The 24057-nt window shown below is 38.6% G+C and overlaps 1 pseudogene; it reads left to right on the top strand.

Moving 5' to 3' along the window:
• The first annotated feature begins 6095 nt into the window (after positions 1-6095).
• LOC122004690 lies at positions 6096-23132 on the top strand (annotated as a pseudogene).
• The last annotated feature ends 925 nt before the right edge of the window (positions 23133-24057 follow it).

The following is a 24057-nucleotide window of genomic DNA, read 5'->3' as shown; positions in this document are numbered from 1 at the left end:
AGTCCTAACAGGTCAAGGGTGACCGAATGCTAGGCATGATGAACCAACAGGTCAAGGCTGACCAGATGTTGGTTTGGGAGGTTTGGGACTTGGTTTTGGGCAAAAACCAGTAGCCGGATCGATCAGCCGATCGATTGGCTGGAGCCCAATCGATCGGACGATCGATTGGTGTGTCCCTGCGATAAGCCTTCGTCCCAATCGATCAGTGGATCGATTGGGAGGCAGTAGCGAGCACACAGTAGCCTTCTGGATCGATCCAGAGGTCCCAATCGATCAGTGGATCGATTGGGAAGGTGCTGTATGTCGCGATAAGCCCTGGATCGATCCACCGATCGATCCAGGCGAATTTCCAGAGCACAGAGGCACTCTGGATCGATCCGTGAATCGATCCAAAGCCTCCCCTATCGATTGGGAGCAATCCAATCGATCGGGATCCGACCGTTGGCGTAAATAAAGGTCGTTGGCGTGCGTTTTCTTCACAAGAACTTCACCGATTCATCTCATATCACTTTAGCGCTTCCACAGCTTCTCCACAAAGATCAGATCGCCAGTTCTTGAAGGTTCTTGGAGGTTTTCCAAGTCAAGAGGCGGATCTATAGCTGAAGAAGAAAGCTAGGGTTAGGGTTTCTATACTCATTGTAAGCTTTTGCTTGTATTTGTGTATCCTTTCCCTTTCTTCTTGTAGTGTGAACTTGTAGGGCTTCTCCGTCTTCGGTAGTTACCGAAAAGGAGTGTTTATTAGTGGAGGTGTGTGTGTGTGTGCGTGGATCCTTGGTCTAGTCACCTCTTGTGAGGTGAATACCAAGTAAAATCCCAAGTGTTAGCGTTGTTTGTTTTTGTTTCTTGTATTTCCGCTGTACATCTTTGAAGAAACAAGCAACGCCAACCACGAAGCACGCGACGAGCTATTCACCCCCCTCCCCCCTCCAGCTACTTTTCGGTCCTAACAGTGACATCTTGGTATCATATCTCGGCATCTCAACCTCGTGCCTCAGCATCATCTCAGTCTCAGTATCGACGTAAGACATCTCAGTCTCGACCTTGGACATCTCGGTCTCGATCTCAAACATCTTGGCCAAATCTTTGAGTCAACCTAGCTTTCCAAGCATCTCTTCCATCCTACTTAACAACATGAGATTATCAATTCAGGTCATTTCAACAAATCTAATGGTGATTTTGAGTATATTTCAATACAACAATTATCTTTGTAATCTTTGGTGAACAATCTTCATTATGGAAAATTGTTCAACAATTATAAAATTATAGTTGCTATAACTGTTATAGCAGCTATGATGTTGTAGCGGCTATAACATGAATATTAGATTACTAAATCATAATTGTTATAATATGTATAACTACGGACGGAACCAAAGGGGGGCGATGGCGGCCCCCCTTCTCAAATTTTAAGTATAAGTATATGATGTATAGGAATAGGGGGTGAAAGAGAGGCGAACAGGAGACAATGATATGGTCGGCTCTTCTCAACATAAAATGCATATATTTAGTCCCCTCCATATGAAATTTCTGATTCCGTCTTTGTATAACAGTATATGGTTTTATAGCGGCTACATTACATGATATGAATTTGGACGACCTCTTGTGATGATTCGAAACAAATACCGTGTGTGTTTTGTGTTTTATTTTTGTAAATTTTCAGAAAGAGAAGATGGATAATCAGCTCTAAGCCTGGTGTCCATTACACGCACGCTGCCCGACGGTCAAATATCTCTGTTCCCCCATGCGTCCATTTCCTTGAGATAGAAAGAGACCAGCAGAGCAAGAGGGTTTTAGAGTAATGCCCAACAATGGTAGTAGATTGTATCATCCGTAGAAATTATGAAAAAAAATTAGTTATATTATTGAATCTAAAATTGAAAAATACAGAGTATAAAGTCTTATATAGTTTAGTTAAGAAACCCTAAACTCTAAATATAAAAAGAAAGAGATCAAATTGCCCTAAAAATTATAAACAAATAAATATATATAATCTAACATTCCCCCTCAAACTCACGATGTGACAATCAATGTGACTTGATAAATATTGAGAGTTTGTCAGATAAGAAACGAAAGCGTGAAGCAGAATGTGACTTGGTAAATATATCAGCAATCTATAATTTTAAAGGAACAAAAGGCAATGTGATGGTGTCAATCTAAAGATGGTAACAAGTAATGTGACAATCAATTCTAATATGTTTCGTCCGCTCATGAAAAACTGAATTACGTGTAATTTGAATAACACTTTGATTATCACAACATAATAGAGTAGGTTGATGAAGAGAGATACCCATATCCGTAAGCAATCAACGCAACCAAACTATCTCACAAGTAGTTGAGGCTATGGTATGATACTCAACTTATGTGGAAGATCTAGAAATAACTTCTTGCTTCTTACTCTTCCAAGAAATGACGGAATCACCAAGAAAAATGTAGAAGTCAGTGGTAGATTTACGATTCGTAGGATCACCAACCCAATCTGCATCAGAGTATGCACACAGTTAAAGAGATGAAATAGAAGGAAATAAAAGGCTTTGAAATTGAGTACCCCGAAGATACTTGAGAATACGAAGAACAACAACCTAATGAACTGTGGTTGGTGCAGCGACAAATTGACTAACCACATGAACAAATCTGCAATATTTAGACGAGTCACAGTGAGATAAACCAAGCTTCCAACAATAATTCTGTACAAATTAGGATCCGACAAAGGTGAGCCATCAGATGAAGAATATCGAGCATTAGTCTTAATAGGAGTATCAACGACTCTATTATCAGTAAGATGAGCACGCTCAAACAGATCAGATATATACTTTGACTGGGATAAAAGATAACTTTTCAGGGAATAAGCAACCTCAATGCCTAGAAAGTAGCGTAGTATACCCAAGTCTTTCATAGCAAAACGACGAGCCAATTTAGACTTCAGGGAAGCAATTCTATCAGAATCATCACCAGTAATAATCATGTTATCAATATATAATGATAAAAGAGTACAACCTGCACTTGTACATCTAACAAATAATGTTGAATCATGATTACTAGGATGGAAACCAAGCGAAGTAATCACTGTAGAGAACTTTTCAAACCAAGCACGAGGTGCTTGTTTGATACCATAAAGCACTTTACGAAGCCTGCAAACTTCACCAGGCTGGTGTGAAATACCAAGAGGAGGTGTCATATAAACTTCTTCATGAATACACTATTTAGAAATGCATTCTTGACATCCATATGAGATATTCTCCATCGACGAACAGAAGCAATAACAATCAGAGTACGAACAGTCGTTATTTTTACAACAAGAGCAAATGTTTCCTCATAATCCATGTCATACTCCTGAGAATAACCGTTAACAACAAGACAAGCTTTGTATCGCTTGATAGATCCATCAGATTTAGTTTTGATCTTATATACCAACGAGAACCAATAGTGTATTTTTCTAGTGGCAATGGAACCAAATCCTATGTATAAGTCTGATGCAAAGCAGTTAGTTCCTCAGCCATAACACTTTATCAAAGTGGGTTACAAATAGCTTCTCTATAGGATATAGGTTCAGAAAGACAATGAATAGATGCAACAAATGAAGCAAAAGAATGAGAATAACAAGAGTAAGCAAAATCTGGCAGTTTAATAGACTTACAAACACGAGTGGATTGACGATGGTGGACAGAAGGATCATCCGCAACCTCAGGAGATGATTGGGTAGTGGCAGAAGGAGGAGCATGGAGCAGATATCTCAGGAACCAAAGTACCAAATTTAGTTGAGCTACCAGTAGGAGTTGTGGGTGAAACTTCCTCAGTGTTATTATTGAAAGGATCAATACAAAGTAGATCTAACTTTGTCTTTGTGAACTAGCCGGAATAGAAAAGAATGGAATATGCTCATGAAACACAACATGACGAGAGACATACAATTTTTGACTAACAGAATCAAAGCAATGATATCCTTTTTGAGTAACACCATAACCCCAAAAGATACAAAGAGCAGACCAAGATGCTAATTTATTATGCTCGACATGTGGACGAAGGACAAAGCAAGTACAACTAAAAACACACAAAGAGGAATAGAGAGGAGCATGCCCGTACAATTTTTCAAAATGTGACAAACCTAAATTGTGTGAGGTTGGAACTCTATTAATCACGTGAGAAGCGGTAGAGATTGCTTCCCCCCAAAGGTACTAGGAATACTGACAGATAATAATAATGAACGGGTTATTTCAACAAGATACCTATGTTTTCATTTAGTGACACAATTCTATTTAGGAGTATCTGTACAAGAGATTTGATGAATAGTACCATCAGAAGCAAGTAATTATGAAAAATGATTCGAAGTGTATTCACCCCAAATTATAATAAAAACACTTTATGACATTAGAATATTGAGTTTTCACAAGAGCTCTGAAGTTGTTGGAAATGATAAGATGATCAGACATGTGTTTCATAAGATAGACCCAAGTGTAACGAGCACAATCATAAATAAATGAACCATAATATCTTGACCCCCCTTTTGTAGGAATAGGAGAGGGTCTCCACACATCAGAATGTATAAGATCAAATAGAGCAGAAGAAAAAGAAAGACTTTTAAAAAAATGGTAAGGCAGAAAATTTAGCCAGTTTACAACTACTACAATCAGAAATATCAAAACTTTTTAAATATCCTAATACTCCTGTAGAAGCTAAAAACTGCAAATGAGATGCTGAAACATGACCTAAACGAGAATGCCATAAATAAAAATCAGAAGATGAACGATTTAGATGAAAAGATGATAAATCCACACTCGAAGCTACAACTTCTGGTACTTTGAGTTGATCTAAAATATAGAGTTCTCCTTGCCTATGACCTGTCCCAATCAGCCTCTGAAATTGCAGGTCCTGAATATAATAATTAGATGAAGAAGAAAAGACTAAGTATTTAGACTCATATAATTGACTAACAGAAATAAAATTTAAAGTAAGACTCGGAATATAAGAAACATCAGTAAGAGATAAACAAGATATAACAATTGAATCGACACCTACTAATGACATAGGAGTAACAATAGATATGATGAACAGGGAGAAAAAGAAACAAAATATGATGACATATGATGGGAGGCACCAGAGTCCAAAATTCATAAGGATGAAGATATACCTGAAACACCAGACGATGACAAACTTATATAAGAGGAGGTTGACATGACAAAGGCCTGAGCAAGGAACTGTTGAAATTGCTTCAACATATATGGATCAGATTTTCATGAAGTATCTGTACGACTAGACATGATAACAAAATGAATAATGCTTAGAATAACCAAACTGTAAGGATACACATCTGTACGATCTATAAAAACTAGTGTTAGGACGACCCGTGGTCACATAGAGAATTCGAGACAAAAAGATGTCAAACGTAGAAATTGGCAGCATAAGACGTCAGTGTCAAAATCAGTAGAAAATGACGTCAATGCCAAAATCGGTAACATAGGACGTCGACACCGAAATCAACAGCAAAGAGCGTCGGTGCCGAAATCAATAGCATAGGATGTCGACACTGAAATCGACAGAAAAGAGCGTTGGTACCGAAATTGACTGAAAAGAGTGTTGGCGTCGAAATCGACAGGACAGGTCGTCGGTACCGAAATCAGTAGGATGTGGCGTCGACGCCGAAATCAGTAGAAGCAGTAGGAGACAACAACGACAACAGAAAACAATAACAGAGGGTGACATTAGATCAAAGAAAGAGAACCTAACTCTGATACTATTTAGAAATTAAGAAAAAAAATAATCATATTATTGAATTTAAAATTGATAATTAAAAATATAGAGTTTAAGGTATTATGTAGTTCAGTTAAGAAACTAAACTCTAAATATAAAAAAAAATTAAATTATTCTTAAAAACTATAAACAAATAAATATATATGATCTATGAGAAAACGACAAAGGGGAGGTTTTTGAAGCTTTTCTAGGATTCTTAGATTATTCTGAAGCAAAGGCGGTTCCTTTCCTTCGATGAATCACTGTTCTTGTTCATTTGGTAGAAGAAGAAGAAGCTTTTGGTGTTTTCAGCTTTGTGCTTTGATGGTTGTAAGGAGTAATTAGTAGCTAGTGCTGACGGCGTGGTCGTGGAGATGTGGTTTTGCCAGTCGCGACTTGGGTAAGAGGAGGCGGTGTGGCCGTGCAAAGCTTGGCGTCGTCATTGCATGAAGCAGTTAGTGGAGAGACAGCGAGCGTTTGCTACTGCCCATAGCCTCTACCTCGGCTCCCTCCGGGCCACAGGCGCCGCCGTCCTCCAGTTCGCCCATGCCGAGACACCCTCACAGCTCTGCCATCACCACCTCCCGCCATTCACACCCTCTGGTTTCTCTTCCCCATCCACTGTACCACTCCCATCCTCGCCTCCTCCTCCACCTTTTATCCCTGCGCCGCCGCCGACAGCACCGCCTTTGTCGCGCCTCCCAATGAGCCCTGAATCCGATAAATGAACCTCCTCGGAGACCACTTCCCCGATCCTCCCCCCACCTCGCCTCCGCCGCCATCCTACTTGAGCTGGGACTTTTGGGACCCTTTCCCCATGCCCCCCTCCTCCTGGTTTGTGACCGAGGAGCAATGGGAGGAATCCACCATCACCACCACTGTCTCCTTGGCGCCAGCCATGTGTTGGATCGAGAAGCGCTAGAGGGGGGGGGGGGGTGAATAGCGCTCGTGGCTATTTCGTTCGATTATCGGAAAACTATCGGAGTTAAAACGTGCAGCGGAATAAGCGGAAATAAAATAAAGAGACAACACAAAGAGACAGGTCGATTTTACTTCGTTCGGAGCCTAAGTCGACTCCTACTCGAAGGCCCGCGATCCTTGATCGCTTCCGGTGGGCAACAACTATAAGCTCGTTAAAGGATTACAATTATGAGTACAAATAAAAGCTATAAAAAATTATACCGACAACAAGAAATGCTAATTCTGAAGCTTCGGGTCGTCGGGCACTTGTAGTAGCACTTCGGAGCGTCTTTTGGAGCAGCGTGTTGATGAAAGATCACTTAGAATTCGTTGTGCTTTGAAGCTGCACCTCAACTCTCCTTTTATATGCGGTTCCGGGCGCCTGGATCCCTTCCGGGCGCCTGGAGTGTGACGTGGCCAACCAACCAGGATGCTCCACGTGGCGAAGTCGCGGCAGGGATAAAGTTTGGTCCCGGGCGCTCGGACCTCCGGGCGCCCGGATCCATCCCGGGCGCCCGGACAGCCTTTTTCCAGCAGGCTCCTCACCTGCAAACAAAGGTTAGTCCGAGCAAAATACCCTGCAAGACAGTGTTAGAATCTGATAAAACACAGTAAATAATAATTGACAGTCTTCGGACTGTCCGAGTCTGACTTTGGATTTCCAACCGGAAGCCCTAGGTCGACCCGACGCCTACTGTTCCCTCTGCGGGGAACGCGTCCTCACCTACTCCACTCAGGAGATTTACCTGTTGCCAGTCGATCCTCCAGATCGACTGGACTTTTGCTCAGCACTCGATGCTTCCGGACTTTCTGCTGGACATCCGCTTCCCCGGCTAGTCCAGTCTTTCACCTGGTTCGCGACACCAGGACTTTTCACCTAGGGTTACCACCCCCTAGGACTTTTGCCTGAAGCCATCGACCTGCCAAGACTTTCCGCATAGGGTTACCACCCCCTATGACCTAGGGTTACCGCCCCCTAGGGTTTTCCCTTTGCCTAACCGCAGCTAGGACTTTCCTGAAATCCTCAAGTAGACTTGTTAGACTAAAAAACATCTTAACTTTGAATTCTTTGCCGTTATCAAAACACGAGTTCGATCGTCGGATGCTTCCCGCACCAACAATCTCCCCCTTTTTGATTATGGCAACACGAATTCGAAGTTAAGTAAACAAGCGAATAGATAGTCATTTTAAACACAGGCAAAATTTGCTAAGTATAGATGAACAAGGTAACTAAAGTAAATTTTGTCCTATATACTCCCCCTTAACTTTGGCTCCCCCTTAATTTTTGCTCCCATTGAATTTTTTTATGTTTACATTTTTGCTACTCTCCCCCTTTGCCATAATTAAAAAAAATGGGCAATGTGTAAAGAGTTGTACATGATTAAAGTTAGCAATATTCAACAGAGTTTGGAAGTTTAAGGTCAATTGGAATTTAAGTTTTTAGAACAAGATTATTTTTTTAAGTTCAGTTGGTCCTTAAGTCCAAGCACAAGTCATGTTTATATATTAGGTATCAGAGCCATAGAGAACAAAACATTCTTTAAAAAAGAAATTGAGTATCCTTTGCCAACTGTCTAACCTTTAGCTACTTACTGATTGTCTATATGACAATAGCTTTTACCAGGTTAGTCAAGTTAAGTTATTTAGGTCCAGATAGACTTGACTAGAGCTGGAGAACTTTAACTTGATTAATGTTTATTGTATATTTAACGCCCAGACTCATATTGATGCACAAATATAAGCATTCTTGAGTCCAGGCTATACCCTATGCATCTCACGCCATTCTATATTTTTCAACCACAATCAAGGTAAACCTAGGTGTTTTGTGAGATGCTCTGGCTTAATTCTAGGGGAACATGATATCTAGGGGGAAATCCTAGACTAAACCCAACTTTTGAAAGTCTAGTAAGATTGGAGTTTTGAAAACTGTTTTGCCTAGAAGTTATAAAAAAAATGTGACTAAAAGACTAATTAGATTAAGGTATAGTCAATCAAGCCTGAAGTGAAACCGTCCATTAGACTAAAAAGTCGACATAGATAAAAGAGTCATAATAGAGCTGCTACAAGCTATACTAGAGTCATAATAGAGCAACAGTAGGAGCTACTGAGATGATGAGGGAGGTGGTCCGGAACCCAGCGACCGGAGTAGTGTCAGGATCTCAGTGTGACGAGCCCGATCGTCCTCTCGTAGATCTCGACGCAAGTCGGAGAGCTCCTGTCGTACGTCTCGTCGTAAGTCGGAGACCTCCTGTCGAACCTCTCGTCGAAGATCGGAGACCTCTCGTCCCATGGACTGATGAAACTCGGAGTTCTCGTGCTGGAGACTCGACATAGCCCTCTCTAGTCCGGAAACTCGATCAGCGAGAGTGCGAGGAGCTGGATGTGGTGCTCGAGGTGGTGGTGGGGCGGGAGCAGCCTCCTCGGGAAATAGTGCCAACATGAACTCATCATGCTCTGCCTCCTCTGCCTGCTGGTGTTGTGCCCCCCTACGCCAGGACATGGTACCCTCATCGTCTATATGGATATTTGCTAGGGAAAAGTTCCTAGCTCCTATGATGTCAAACTCGGTCATGTAGCGGATGTCACCTCTGGTGACATCAATGTGTAATGAGGACATGTACGCTGTCAGAATATGACAATAAGGCATATGTACTCGTCTGCTGATCACGTATCCAGCTGCATAAATGATAGTGGAAAAGATGTGAAGACTGATGTCTATATCTAACCTCTGACACAGGGCATAGAGCAGGAAGGAGTGGAATAGACGCATCACCGCAATGTCATGAGTGGTTAGCGGTAGAATACAAAGTACTAGAACCCTATAAAGGGCGTAGTCCTGAATTCTAAGGTTAAGTGACCTAAACTGGGTCTCAGTGGGATCACGCTGGTCCTCAAAGAAGAACGAATAGATCGTATCGAGGGTAATATGTGAGTAGGAATCTCCAAAAGGTAGCTCCCTAGGAGGATAGCATAGAAAGGTGCACGGTGACTCTCGTAATCCTAGAAACTCACGAATGGTGGTGGGAGATAATGTGATATCTGTGCCAGCTGCCCTAGTGGTATAGGAGTAGTCGTCTACTTTCACTAGGTTGTTGTAAAATTCGGCACATAAACTTATGTTTACTGCGCTGGTGCACTCAACTAGGTTTCGCAACCTATAGTGGTTTATAGTCTCGGAGACTATAATACAAGAGCGTAAAAAGAACGATCTGTCTATACATTTGGTTCTAATGGCCATGTAATTTGTTGACATAAACTTAATCCTAAGTTCGTCGGTGGGAAACCTAGGGTCAATGCTAGGGGTAGAGGGCCCAGCACCAGATTTAGTACGCTTCCTAAATTTGAAACTAATATTATACTAAGGAGGAAGAAAAGACAGAAAAAAAAAATAAAAATGAATTTTAGGAGGGGATAGAAGTTTTACCGAGGAGCCATTGTTAGAAATTTTAGAACTGACGACCTCGGTTGAGTCACAACTTCGTATCCACCACGGAAATTTTTTTTTAATTTTGACAGTCTTCGCAGGGAAGCTAAGAAGAAGCTTAAGGAAGACTTGGTGCAAGTGTAGGGGGCGCCTCCTGCCCCCTATATATAAGGGAGTCCGGGCGCCCGGGTGTGTTCCGGGCGCCCGGGGTCGTGTGAGGCGGGGCGCCCGGGATCACTGCGGGCTCCCGGGGTCTGAATACCGGGGGCGCCTGCCCCCGGTTTTTGACCTTGGTATATATATATTATTATTTTTATTTTTATTATTAATGTTTTAATTTTCAATTTTTAATTTAATTTCAAATTTTAAATTTTGAAATAATTTTGAAATAATTTAAAATAATTTTGAAATAATTTAAGTTTAAAATAATTTTGAGATTTAAAATAATTTTGAAATTTAAGTTTAAAATAATTTTGAAATTTAAGTTTAAAATAATTTTGAAATTTAAGTTTGAAATAATTTTGAAATTTAAGTTTAAAATAATTTTGAAATTTAAGTTTGAAATAATTTTGAATTTTAAGTTTAAAATAATTTTGAAATTTAAGTTTAAAATAATTTAATTTTAAGTTTTTAAAATAATTTTGAAATTTAAGTTTTTAAAATAATTTTGAAATTTAAGTTTAAAATAATTTTGAAATTTAAGTTTCAAATAGTTTTGAAATTTAAGTTTTTAAAATAATTTTGAAATTTAAGTTTAAAATAATTTTGAAATTTAAGTTTAAAATAATTTTAAAATAATTTTGAAATTTAAGTTTAAAATAATTTTGAATTTTAAGTTTAAAATAATTTTGAAATTTAAGTTTGAAATAATTTTGAAATTTAAGTTTGAAATAATTTTGAAAAATAATTTTGAAATTTAAGTTTAAAATAATTTTGAAATAATTTTGAAATAATTTTGAAATTTAAGTTTTTTTTTTTTTTTTGAAATTTAAGTTTAAAATAATTTTGAAATTTAAGTTTTTTTAAAATAATTTTGAAATTTAAGTTTTTTTTTTTTAAATAATTTTGAAATTTAAGTTTTTTTTAAAATAATTTTGAAATTTAAGTTTTTTTTTTAAAATAATTTTGAAATTTAAGTTTTTTTTAAAAAATAATTTTGAAATTTAAGTTTTTTTTTTTAAAATAATTTTGAAATTTATGTTTTTAAAATAATTTTGAAATTTAAGTTTTTTTTTTTTAAATAATTTTGAAATTAAAGTGTTTTAAATTATTTAGTCATCTCACCCGATCTAATTTCTCAATCAGGGAATCCTATAATTTTTTGTGAAATGAATTGAGGTTCAATTTAAGGGTTTTGTTTAGTCTTGTGTTAGATTCAGATTTAGCTTTGGATTCAACAAGTAAGGATTCTTTGGATAAACTTCTGGGCTATGGTGAGTCACAAGGAGCTCATTAAAGTAACCATGCCTTCGAGGTTTTCCAAATAGTCCTACCCATTGAACTTAATACTAAAACTTGGTCTAACTAGTTAGGATCCATTTAAGGGTAGCTTCGGTCAGTTCCACTTGGCCAAATGCACCAGGTCGAAGCCATATCTTCCTAGACATGCGATGCCCAAGTTTCCCTAACGTACTATCATCCAAAAACTTCACCAGTACTGTGGTTCAAGTTAAACTTATCCCGTTTTAATCTAACCTTAACTACCCTGCCGGGTAATCCATTCTTGTTTTACCCATTCCGGGTAAATTAGGTTCAGTTACCCTGTCGGGTAGTTCAGTTGGAGGTGCCAGCTAGTTTGGACCCTCCTTCTATTTTTCATTTATAATTTTGATTTGTTTAATTTTTTAATTTTTAATTTTTAATTTAATTTTGAATTTTGAATTTGATTTTAGATTTTTAATTTAATTTCAAATTTTGAATTTTGAATTTGATTTTAGTTTTTTAATTTAATTTCGAATTTTGAATTTGATTTTAGATTTTTAATTTAATTTCGAATTTTGAATTTTGAATTTGATTTTAGTTTTTTAATTTAATTTCGAATTTTGAATTTTGAATTTGATTTTAGTTTTTTAATTTAATTTCGAATTTTAACTTACGATCGTTTTCATTTTAGCTTTCCCTGGATCACGGCCTCGATATGGTCTGTCGAGGAAGTATATTTGATCCTTCGGAACCCAGTATTGGCCAAGTCCAATTTGATTTATCAATTTGGACTTGGGGACCCATGCTTGGACTGATTTACTACTTTGTTTGTTTATTAAGGATAAATACGATTTATATTTCTTTTTACTTTTATATCCTAGTCCAGTTCTATTGTAGACGGCTCTTTGTATCCCAAGAATTAGATCCAAATTCTTGGAGCCCAGAGAGAACTTTTCTAAAGTAATTTTTAAATCATTTAACTGATTTTTCAGATTTGAATTTTCTTTCTCAAGTTGTTGTACTTGAGTTGAATCTTCAGTTAAAGATTTTGAGTTAGTTACTCCTTTAAGAATGGTTACTTTTTTTAAAAGTGACTTAATTTTCAAATTTGACTTGGCTAATTTGCGAAGTAAATAATTGACTAAATTATTAAGCCTAGGAATACTTACAGCGGAGTCTGGCCCTTCGGAAACGAATGCGGATCCGTGGCTTTGCTCGGAGTCGGCTTCTGACTCGCTCTCGGATTCGCTGATCTGGTCTCGGGCCATCAATGCGAGTAAACTCGTTTGGTCGAGTTCGTCGTTTTCGTCCTCCGAAGAAGATTCGTCCCAGGTTGCCTTTAGGGCCTTCTTTCTTCTTTGCTTTTTAGCTTCCTTTTGATTGGGACAGTTGGCCTTGATATGCCCTTTCTGGTTGCACCCGTAACATGTGACTTCGAACTTTACCTTTGAGTTTTGTTAGGCCTCCCTGGATTGGACTGCCTTCTTTAGATCTTTCTTGTTGAAGCCCTTCTTCTTCTTGTAGAGCTTCTTTACAAGATTCACAAGTTCGCTGGTCAGTTCATCTTCTGAATCTTCTGAGTTTGGTTCATCTTCTGATTCCGATTCAATTTTTCGCCGTCCTCTTGATTCCCGTGTTCGATTAGTTCCTACAACCAAAGCAATCCCTTTCTCGGATGGCTGTGCATTAGTTTGTTCATGGAGTTCGAATTCACTGAATAATTCGTCTAATTTCAAGGAGGACAAATCCTTAGAGACTTTATAGGCATCTACCATTGATGCCCATAGTGTACTCCTAGGGAATGATTTAAGGGCATACCTTATTATATCTCTGTTTTCTACCTTCTGTCCGATTCCATGTAGAGAATTCAGGATATCTTGAATTCGGGCGTGCAAAGAACTTGCCGTCTCGCCTTCCTGCATTTTCAAATTATATAGTTTATTTAGTAACAAATCACGTTTACTCACCTTGGTTTCTGAGGTGCCCTCGTGTAGTTCGATTAGTTTCTCCCATAGTTCCTTTGTGGAGAAGAATGGACCGACTCTGTTGAGCTCTTCTTTGGTAAGGCCGCACTGGATTGTGCAGGTGGCTTTGGTGTCGGCTTCCACCTTTTTGATAAATGCTGGCTCCCAGTTTTCACAGGATGTAGGCTTACCGTCTGTACCAGTTGGTAGTTGCAATCCTGTTTTTACGATCATCTAGGTGTCGAACTGGATCTTTAGATAAATTTCCATTCGCCCCTTCCAATATCCGAAGTCTTCTCCGGAAAATAATGGGGGACGAACGGTGCTAAATCCTTCTTGTTGGGCCATTTAGATCTAAAAAAAATAGAAACAACAAGATCTATTCCAAGACTAAGTCTTGGATTAGTAGTGCGGGAGGAAGGAAAAAATAACAGGCTCAGGTGGTATTGACCAGCTTTGAGAAGAAAATCGATTCGTAAAAAGATATTAGAATATAGCTATGAGGCTAAATTCTAATCGACTCCGAACAAAACCACGAAAAACTTGTCTCGAATAGTGGTTGCACTGATTCAAGACTACCCCGCTCTGATACCAATTGTTGGATCGAGAAGCGCTAGAGGGGGGGGGGGGGGGGGGGGGGAATAGCGCTCGTGGCTATTTCGTTCGATTATCGGAAAACTATCGAAGTTAAAACGTGCAGCGGAATAAGCGGAAATAAAATAAAGAGACAACACAAAGAGACAGGTCGATTTTACTTCGTTCAGAGCCTAAGTCGACTCCTACTCGAAGGCCCGCGATCCTTGATCGCTTCCGGTGGGCAACAACTATAAGCTCGTTAAAGGATTACAATTATGAGTACAAATAAAAGCTATAAAAAATTATACCGACAACAAGAAATGCTAATTCTGAAGCTTCGGGTCGTCGGGCACTTGTAGTAGCACTTCGGAGCGTCTTTTGGAGCAGCGTGTTGATGAAAGATCACTTAGAATTCGTTATGCTTTGAAGCTGCACCTCAACCCTCCTTTTATATGCGGTTCCGGGCGCCTGGATCCCTTCCGGGCGCCTGGAGTGTGACGTGGCCAACCAACCAGGATGCTCCACGTGGCGAAGTCGCGGCAGGGATAAAGTTTGGTCCCGGGCGCCCGGACCTCCGGGCGCCCGGATCCATCCCGGGCGCCCGGACAGCCTTTTTCCAGCAGGCTCCTCACCTGCAAACAAAGGTTAGTCCGAGCAAAATACCCTGCAAGACAGTGTTAGAATCTGATAAAACACAGTAAATAATAATTGACAGTATTCGGACTGTCCGAGTCTGACTTTGGATTTCCAGCCGGAAGCCCTAGGTCGACCCGACGCCTACTGTTCCCTCTGCGGGGAACGCGTCCTCACCTACTCCACTCAGGAGATTTACCTGTTGCCAGTCGATCCTCCAGATCGACTGGACTTTTGCTCAGCACTTGATGCTTCCGGACTTTCTGCTGGACATCCGCTTCCCCGGCTAGTCCAGTCTTTCACCTGGTTCGCGACACCAGGACTTTTCACCTAGGGTTACCACCCCCTAGGACTTTTGCCTGAAGCCATCGACCTGCCAAGACTTTCCGCATAGGGTTACCACCCCCTATGACCTAGGGTTACCGCCCCCTAGGGTTTTCCCTTTGCCTAACCGCAGCTAGGACTTTCCTGAAATCCTCAAGTAGACTTGTTAGACTAAAAAACATCTTAACTTTAAATTCTTTGCCGTTATCAAAACACGAGTTCGATCGTCGGATGCTTCCCGCACCAACACCATGGTCCAACTGCCTTCCACGGTTCGCGGCTACTCCGACGGCTCATCCAGTTCACTACAATGATGGTTGCGCCAAGGGGCAAGAAGGATCTCTCCGAGCTTGTTAAGGAGGCCGACGAGTACTTCCTCAAGGCCAAAAAATATTTTTCAAATAACTTGGCATACAGGAGAAAAAGGTACAATATTATGAAAAATAAACTCATACAATAATATTAAAATATTAAAGCAGTCTACTAACGAATACGTGACAATTGCATTCTTTGAGACACTATGTTCTAAAAACGCTGTAAAATTGGCTCATTGTCGACAGTATTAAAAACATCTTTCTCGATATTGACTACCAAACTATCATTCATCCATTCATCTCCAATCTTGTTTCGCAAATATGTTTTGACAATATTCATTGCAGAAAACACTCTTTCAACAGTTGTAGTAGCAACTGGAAGAAGTAAGGCTAGCTCAATCATCCGATAAACCGAAGGAAGCACACGGTTCTTCATTGCTTCAATCAATTTCTTTGCAGGAGCTCCCAAATTTGAAATGCCTTCAGACAGTTCATTTGATTTGACGTCATCAATATATGTTTCAAGCTCTTGTTCAACCAACATACACTCATTCCAAGAAAAATCATCCTAAAAAAAATGAGCCAGACGCACTAATTTCTGTACATCAAATCTAGAGAACGAGTTCCTAGGATCAAGGCATGACATATAAATCAACAAATCTGTAGTTGTTTCAGAGAAACGACTATCCATCTCCTGTAGAATAATATCGATAACCTACAATTTAAAAATCAAACAACAAATGTAAAAATTAATAATTATGTTACTGTTTAAAAGAATTTAATTGATAGTAAACAAAAATAGAATTATGAAGTTACCTCACAAAAGATTTCAACATGGTAGTAGTGATAAAAATTAATATTTTTCCATCTCTCTTCAAACGACTACGATTGTTGATGTTATCTGTCATATTAATTATTTCAATGGAACGAGTGTTACAAAACTTCTCCACATCCTCAAGTAAAATACCCCATCCAGAATCTCTCAACTTTTGCAATTTGCATTTCACATTATTGATCAAATGCATCGCATTCACAATATTTTGATCTTTCTCTTGTAGAACGATTGACAAATGATTTGTGATTGCCAATATACGTTTCATCAATAGTAGAATAAACACAAATTCATACCTCTCCATTCTTTCAACCAAAGTTCTACTTAAACCCTTAGAAGAACGATCACCATCATCAATCAAATTTTGAAGAACCTCTATATCAGATGGCCACATTTGTTCAATACGACATAAAGTTGAATGATGAGACCCCCATCGTGTATCTCCAGGTCTAGCTAGACTAGTTTCTTGGTTTAGTCATCTACCAGAACTAATCTCTCCTCTTTCAAGAAGTTTAACTTTTCTGTCATGTTCAAGTTGTCGAAGTTTGTTGGCCCATTTGCAAGATGATGCAGATGTGTTCACAATCGAACCAACAATCCACATGAAATCACAAAAATATTGATTTGCTTGAGCAACAGCCACAACCACTAGCTGGAGTTGATGAGCAAAACAATGAACATACAATGCATACGGATTTTCTTTCATTATTAGTGACTTTAAGCCATTAAATTCTCCAGACATATTTGAAGCACCATCATATCCTTGACCCCTCAATCTCGCCACTAACAAACCACACTTAGCAAATAAAGAGTCGATTGCCTCCTTCAAACAAGCAGCTGTAGTTGTTGCAACATGAACTACAACCATAAATCGTTCAATCACCTCTCCATGTTTGTTCACATATCTAATAACAACTGTCATTTGCTCTTTCATTGAACAGTCATGAGCCTCATCAAGTAGTAAAGTGAACCACCTATCTCCAAGATCAGCTAGAATAACATTTGTGGTCTCAACTGCACAAGCATTCACTAATTGCTTTTGAATTTTTGGGGCAATCATTTGATTATTTCCAGGTGCATTCATTCCAACAACTGCCGCAACTTCTGGACACTTTGAGCTGTACCATTTGAACAATTCTAAAAAATTTCCTCTATTGGATGATGTCGAAGACTCATCATGTCCCCGAAAAGGCAATCCTTGTAACAACAAAAATCGAATTACTTTTAAAATGGAAGTCAAGTGTTTGCGATAAGCAACTTCAAGCTCATGTTTCCCCGATGAAAATGAATACTCCACACTTTGTCTTTGATTCTTGAAACCCTCAAACTATATTCTTGCCTCATTGTGCGCACTACCAACTCCACCTACATGCTCATTGAATTTTTCAATTGCTTTTTTCCAATTTATGAAACTAGATCTCGTAAACACATCATTTCCTCCAAACCCTATATTACTAGGTCTAAAAAGATAACAACAAAAACAAAAGGCTGCATCCTTTGAAACACTATACTCCAACCAATCATGGTGTAACGACCCGCCTTCTACTAACTAGGCTGTAAGGCCGATCGCTACAGTTATGCTGTGCTAACTATTCCAAGACCATTACTAAAGACATGATGCGGAAGCTGTACTAATTGAAATTTTTGCTAAACTATCATCATTTCTTGGTTCTACATGTGCTAAGGTAGGTAAACTAACTATTCATGACCTGTTTTACCTTTTCCATGGTCAAGGAACTGAACTTAGACATTTTCCCGCCGATAACAGACCTCCCGATCGATCCATTGATCGATTGGAACGTCGGATCGATCCAGTGATCGATCCAGCCGGCTACTGCACGCGGAGCATGGGTTGAATCGATCCAGTGATCGATCCAGCACGCTACTGTGCTCGGGCAATAATTTGGATCGATCGGCTGATCGATCCAGGATGGTCAATCGATCCAGTGATCGATCCCAGAGCTCTCTGTTCGCGACAGAAATTACTGGATCGATCGGCTGATCGATCCAGGAGCCTACTGTTCGCGGTACGAACTCCCCAATCGATCCTTCGGTCGACCAGAAACCCTCGAATCGATCAGCTGATCGATTCGAGTTTCTGATTTCGTGCCAAAGGTCTGATTTCAGCACTTGGGCGTGCCGAAATTTCACATATGAGTTATACACTACATGAGGAACATTCTAATGACCTAAAACTAGTATTCTAACATAGTTACTGACAATTTAAACCCATCTTCCATGAGTTAAACATGCTAATGTTTAAAAGTGCATAAAAACACGAAAGTTAAAACTAATGAACTGTATAATGCTATAGTAGGTGCTACATCCCTAGAGGATCTTTTGATTCCAGTTCCTGCCACACACATCATCCTTTGCATTGTCCTCCAGCTCCCTCTGCTAGTTCATCTTTCCTTTACCTTTATCTGCAGTATAAGGAAAAATAGTATCTGTAAGCTTAAAGCTTAGCAAGAAACCATCTACCTCACAAAAACATGCAAGCGATGCAAATATGCTTTACAAATCATGTTATTTGAAAACATGCATTGAGCTTATTAAAGCATGGCATACTGACACATGGTATACACACTGAAACATGGCATGCATCATAAACTAAGCATATAATCATATCATAGCATCAACTAGAATAAACTATGCTGAAAACCGAACTGAAACTGAAACTATACTTGAGCTAAACTAGTGCTGTTCTGATGCTATAGTCACATATCTGAATAAACTTTGAAAACTAATAGATATAAGTGAAAATACATAATCATGCTGTTTGGGCCCGGCAACTGTACTTGCTGTGCGCGCATCCCTAACTAGACCCGGGTTTGCAAGTCCCGAGTTTAGTAGGGTTAGCTAGGTTATCTAAACCTAGGGACGACTGTGGGAGTCCAACCCAATGGATATATGATCCAGTACAGTGCCACTGAAAATAAAATACTGAATATAGCTAACTGTTTTTAACTTGCTGTTTCTAGGTTATCTGAACCTAGAGCTAGGTTATCTAAACCTAGAGGCGACTATGGGAGCCCACCCATTGGACCGTAGTCCCATCGAAGCTAAAATAAACTGATTTGCTGTTTTAAACGCTTCTAATGCATTTAACTGAGCTATTAAAATGCCTAAGTTGCATCTTTTTACTGATCTAGTTACTTTGTCGGACACCTAGTGTGCCCCAACTCTCCTCTTTATTAGGGAGATCACCTTTAGGCACCCGACAACGTCTACAACCCCAAACTGAAGAGGGTAAACGTGTCCGGCCCATCTAAAGGCGCTCAACTAAATCCCTAAACCTGCGAGGAGGGTTAAAAACACCCTACATGTCGACAAAACCTGCATAAAACTAAACTAATACACAGAAAATCCAAACGGAGCTATTATACTGCAGGTGAGAGGTTTCTTACCTTGTGTGGTAGATTTCTTACAAATCTAATCGCTAGAAATTCCCGGTGGAGATGATTTCTCGACGATTCGCTCGCGTCCACGTGCTCTACTCGCGGAGGGGAACGTCCTTGTGCTGAAATCGTCTCCGGAAAGTGTCCTTGGGGCCCTAGAGAAAGAACCTTAGATCTTCCTTGGTGTGGCGCCGAGAGAAGGAGGAAGGGAAGAGGTGTTCGGTGTGAGGGTTTGGAGAAAGAAAGTGGCGTGAGGTTTTGTGAGGAGAGGGCTGCCGAACCAAATTAAACCAAACCCATCTTAAGTTCTTAATTTATATTAATTGGATTATTAAACCCAACTCCAATATAAACATAATTGGTTCCTCTTTCTCTCAGCACGGCCCTGCTGGGTTCACCGGTTACTAAGGCTAATTAAAGGTTTAGCGGGCCCGAGAGGTTCCGGGTTCGATTCCCGCTTAAGCCTTTTTATTCTTCTAATTATTTTTGCTACTTCTGCTACTCGGAAAATTCCGGAAAAATATCTAAAAATTCCAGAAAATCACAGAATAATTCTAATGCAAGTTTGAGAATTTTCGGGCATTACACATGGTATTTAAACCAAACCTCTTTGAAATATATATTGTCTTTACCCATTTTTTTTCTTGGAAAATTATGGCCTCGAGGTTGACAAGGGCCCATAGCAACATATTCTTTTCGAATACGATCTCTAGCACCAACATCATACTCTTCAATCAATTTTTGTAAACCAGGATCAGCAACAATTTCTACTTCACTACTCAGATTTTCAATATTTTCAAATAAAATTTGCGGAGGAGTAGGAGGAGGTGGTGGTGGTTGTGGTGCAGGAGTAGATTCTTCATCCAGAATGTCAGACGATTCAATTGAACTCCTAGGCTTCTTTGCAAAATATTTCAACATTTTCTACAAATTATAATGTATGGGAAAAAATTATCAACATAAAGTAATGTGAACAATTTAACAATAACACAAATAAATTATTTAACATCATTCATCGAAACAATTCTTTTAAAAAAATAAAATTAATTTAGCATAAATTATCAATATTCACAAATTACAATTAACTAACAGCTAATAAAAAAACTAATTACATATTCGGAGTTTATACAAAAACTAAATTACAAATTATCCAACCATTAAATATACAAAATCTAAAATTTTCAATTATCCAACCATCAAATATAAAAAGCAACTAAACATTTAAACAATCAAAATTTTAAATTGTTAATTGTATCATACATTATAATCAAGAAACAATCAAACAATTATTAAAAATATAAAATAAAATAAAATCCAGTAATCCACTTACCTGAAGGCTGAAGGCTTCACCTTTGGGCTTTGGCGCTTTGCCGCTTTGATCAGCACTCGGTAGAGAGAAAAAAAAGCCTTTGGACATAAGGCTTTGTCGCTTTGGTCGGCGCTCGGCAGAGAGCAAAAAAATAAAGGGCAAGATCACAAGGTTTTGTGAGCGGCGGAAACCAAAAACGGAGGAGAATCAATATGTATAAAAGGGAAACGTGTCCTCAGGAGATAAATAAAAATATAAAAAGTAAATCTGATTAGGGTAAAATATGTATCCTCAGGAGATAAATAAAAATATAAAAAGTAAACCTTTATATATATGGAAACGTGTCAACGTGGACACGTAGACGTGGTTCACAATTAAAAACATGAATTGGTCTTCGTCTCTTCGAGACTTCGACTCTTCGTTTTCTCTGCGTACCGCTCCGCTCGTGTTTTTTCTCCGACTGCTGGCTGCTGCGAGTGCCTGTGAAGTCTGCGAAGAGTTTCTTACAGCCCCGAATTTTTTTTTTTGCTCCTTCATCCTTGATGCTCCAAAAACCTATCTTGGCTTGTCCTCTAACCAAGGCCTTGCAAGTGAGCTCCATTGCTCTTGTTCTGCCATCTTCCTAGAAGACTACAGATTTCCTTCTTCTTCCTTGATTCAACAATAACAACAGCCTTTTCCCATTAGGTGGAGTTGACTGTATGAATCCTTTTACATCATTGAGCTCTATTTTCTACTATATCATCATCTATATTTAAATAAATTTTATCTTGTTTTATTATTGCTAACCAAGTCTTTTTTTTTTTGTCTTCCTCTTCCTCGTTTGATATGCTTGTTTTCTTCCTTGATTCAACATTGAAAAAGGATTCAACAACGAAAAAACAAAGTCTTTGTTTTTTTTTCTTCCTTGATTCAACATCGAAAAAAATAATGTATGAAAAATGAGTATCTACACTAGAATTTGAACATTTTGCACTGGTCCTGGAGGTCTGATTCAAAGATCAACAAGGGTGACTTTACCAGGTTCGAGAGATATGGGCAAGATATAGAGGGGAAAATTGGAGGAATTAGAGTTGGGATTCATGTCAGCCATACTTCCTCGGAGAAGCTTTTTCCTTGGGAGAAGAAACTGTACCTCGAAGTGAAGGTAACAATGACTGTCTCCAACTTCTTTTATTTACATGCAATTTCCTTTTCAAATTGCAGTGCATTATCTTTACTTTTACAGGCCTTTGGATAATTGTGACCCGGATCTCATAGATATTTCGATTCCATCCAACAATGATGCTATAACTTCAATCCGATTGGTTCTTAATAAATTAGTGTCCGCAATTTGTGAGGGTCACGCTAGCTATATTTGTGATTAAGTTAATTTTAGGAAGATTTTTTGTATTCAGTTTTTATTCTTGAATAAATTTAAAAAGCAAAAAGGTATTATATTACATGATTTCTTGGTATCCTATGTAAATTCTTGATATCTTAAATATACAATTAATGAATACTATTTTTATTCATATTGGTGAGTTGAAAAATTGATAGAGATGGTTGAATCAAAATGTTTTCTTTTTTGAAGTTCAATTTCTACTAGCGGGCAATCCGACAAGAAAGACCATGTGTTCTTATTGTTGGATCAGAGCTTAGGCAATTATTTATTAATTTTGGGTTTTGACATTAGTTGTGAAACTCTTCCCGTTCGTGATGTGAGCGACAACATTAATTGAGGCACATTGATGGAAAGTCTCCATGTCTAAATCCTTTACCGTTAAACCAATCAACTGTTGGTGCTTAGGCAGTTGTTTAATGCCTGGCAACACAACTTTTTTTTTTCTACTTCTTGAGTTTGCTCATCAATTATCATCTTCTTACATATAGAATTGGTCAAATCTCTTTCAAATTGCTTGAGATGAAAATTTACTAGACGACCATTAATCAAAAGAGTTCGAGCTATCAGGAAACCACTAAATTTTCATTTTTTCCCTCCTTACTCCATGTTGTTGGTTTATTTAGACAGTCAAGTTTTTTGACAGAATGCTGAGGTGACTAGGGCAGAGTGTGAGAGGAGGGTGGCTGAACTGAGGAGGTAAGAGGCAAGGGAGTGGATTTGGTGAAGGTGGAGAAAAACAAAATCGAGATTGAGAGGCTGAAGTCCCCAGATGATGGTGGCCTCTCAAGCAATTAAGGCCATCACCTCTGAAATCATTAAGCTTAGGGAATCTGAGTTTTTTCTGCAGCTTCTTGAGCTGGTCAATTGGTAAGCCTTGTTTGTTCGTTTACATGGATGCAACTATCAAAGGGAGCTAGAGTTTTTCCTCGTCGCCACAAACAATGAACAGTCAAGGAGAGAAATCAATATATATATAACTACTAATAATCCATATCATCAATTAGGCCAAAAGCCTTTTCCACTATATGATTTACCATCCACCATATAATACCCTCAAGCAATACATCCAAAAGGAGTAACTCAACATCCAATATAGTCTATTAATGCTATGTCATATTATGCCTTATATCCACTAGATTCAAATGTTTCTAATGTGTTATCTTCAATTAATATCAAAGCTAGCTGCAATATGAATTATATGGCATGTAGCAAGGTAAATAACTATGAGGTGAAGCTACATAATCAAATACCATATAATTTATTTTTTTCGCTATTAAGTTCAGTTACATAGAACACTTTCATCTATGATGATCACACCATTGATAACCCGAGTGTTTATCTATTCTTTTTCAGGGTTGTCCAATTTGGAAAATATAAATCTATCATTCACATCAGTAACTGATGATGGTTTGAGGAAATTGTCAGGATTAACCTCTATTAAATCACTCAATGTGGATTCTCGCCTGAAAACAGATGCAGGGTTAGCCACAATGTCTAGTAAGATCTGTTCAAGTCTTCTATTATTCCCTAATATTTTTTCTCGTTCATTATACATTAATATTTGAACTTACGCTCTCAACTTATGTTAATATGACCAGTAAGACGTGACATTAGTGTTTGCAATTGAGGTTCTCAACTTATGCTCTATAGCTATCGTCTTTAATATAGAATATAAGTAGTAAATTGCATGATTATGTTTCGTAGCTTGTATAAATTACAGGCTGCCCCAAACTTTTTGTGCAACTTCTTTAGTATTTATTCAGTATGTTCTCTTTTCTTTTATTATCCTTGTTTTC

This window comes from Zingiber officinale, chromosome 7B (genome assembly GCF_018446385.1).
Source record: "Zingiber officinale cultivar Zhangliang chromosome 7B, Zo_v1.1, whole genome shotgun sequence".
In the NCBI taxonomy this organism is placed as follows: domain Eukaryota; kingdom Viridiplantae; phylum Streptophyta; class Magnoliopsida; order Zingiberales; family Zingiberaceae; genus Zingiber; species Zingiber officinale.
This window is presented reverse-complemented; position numbering and strand designations above follow the sequence as displayed.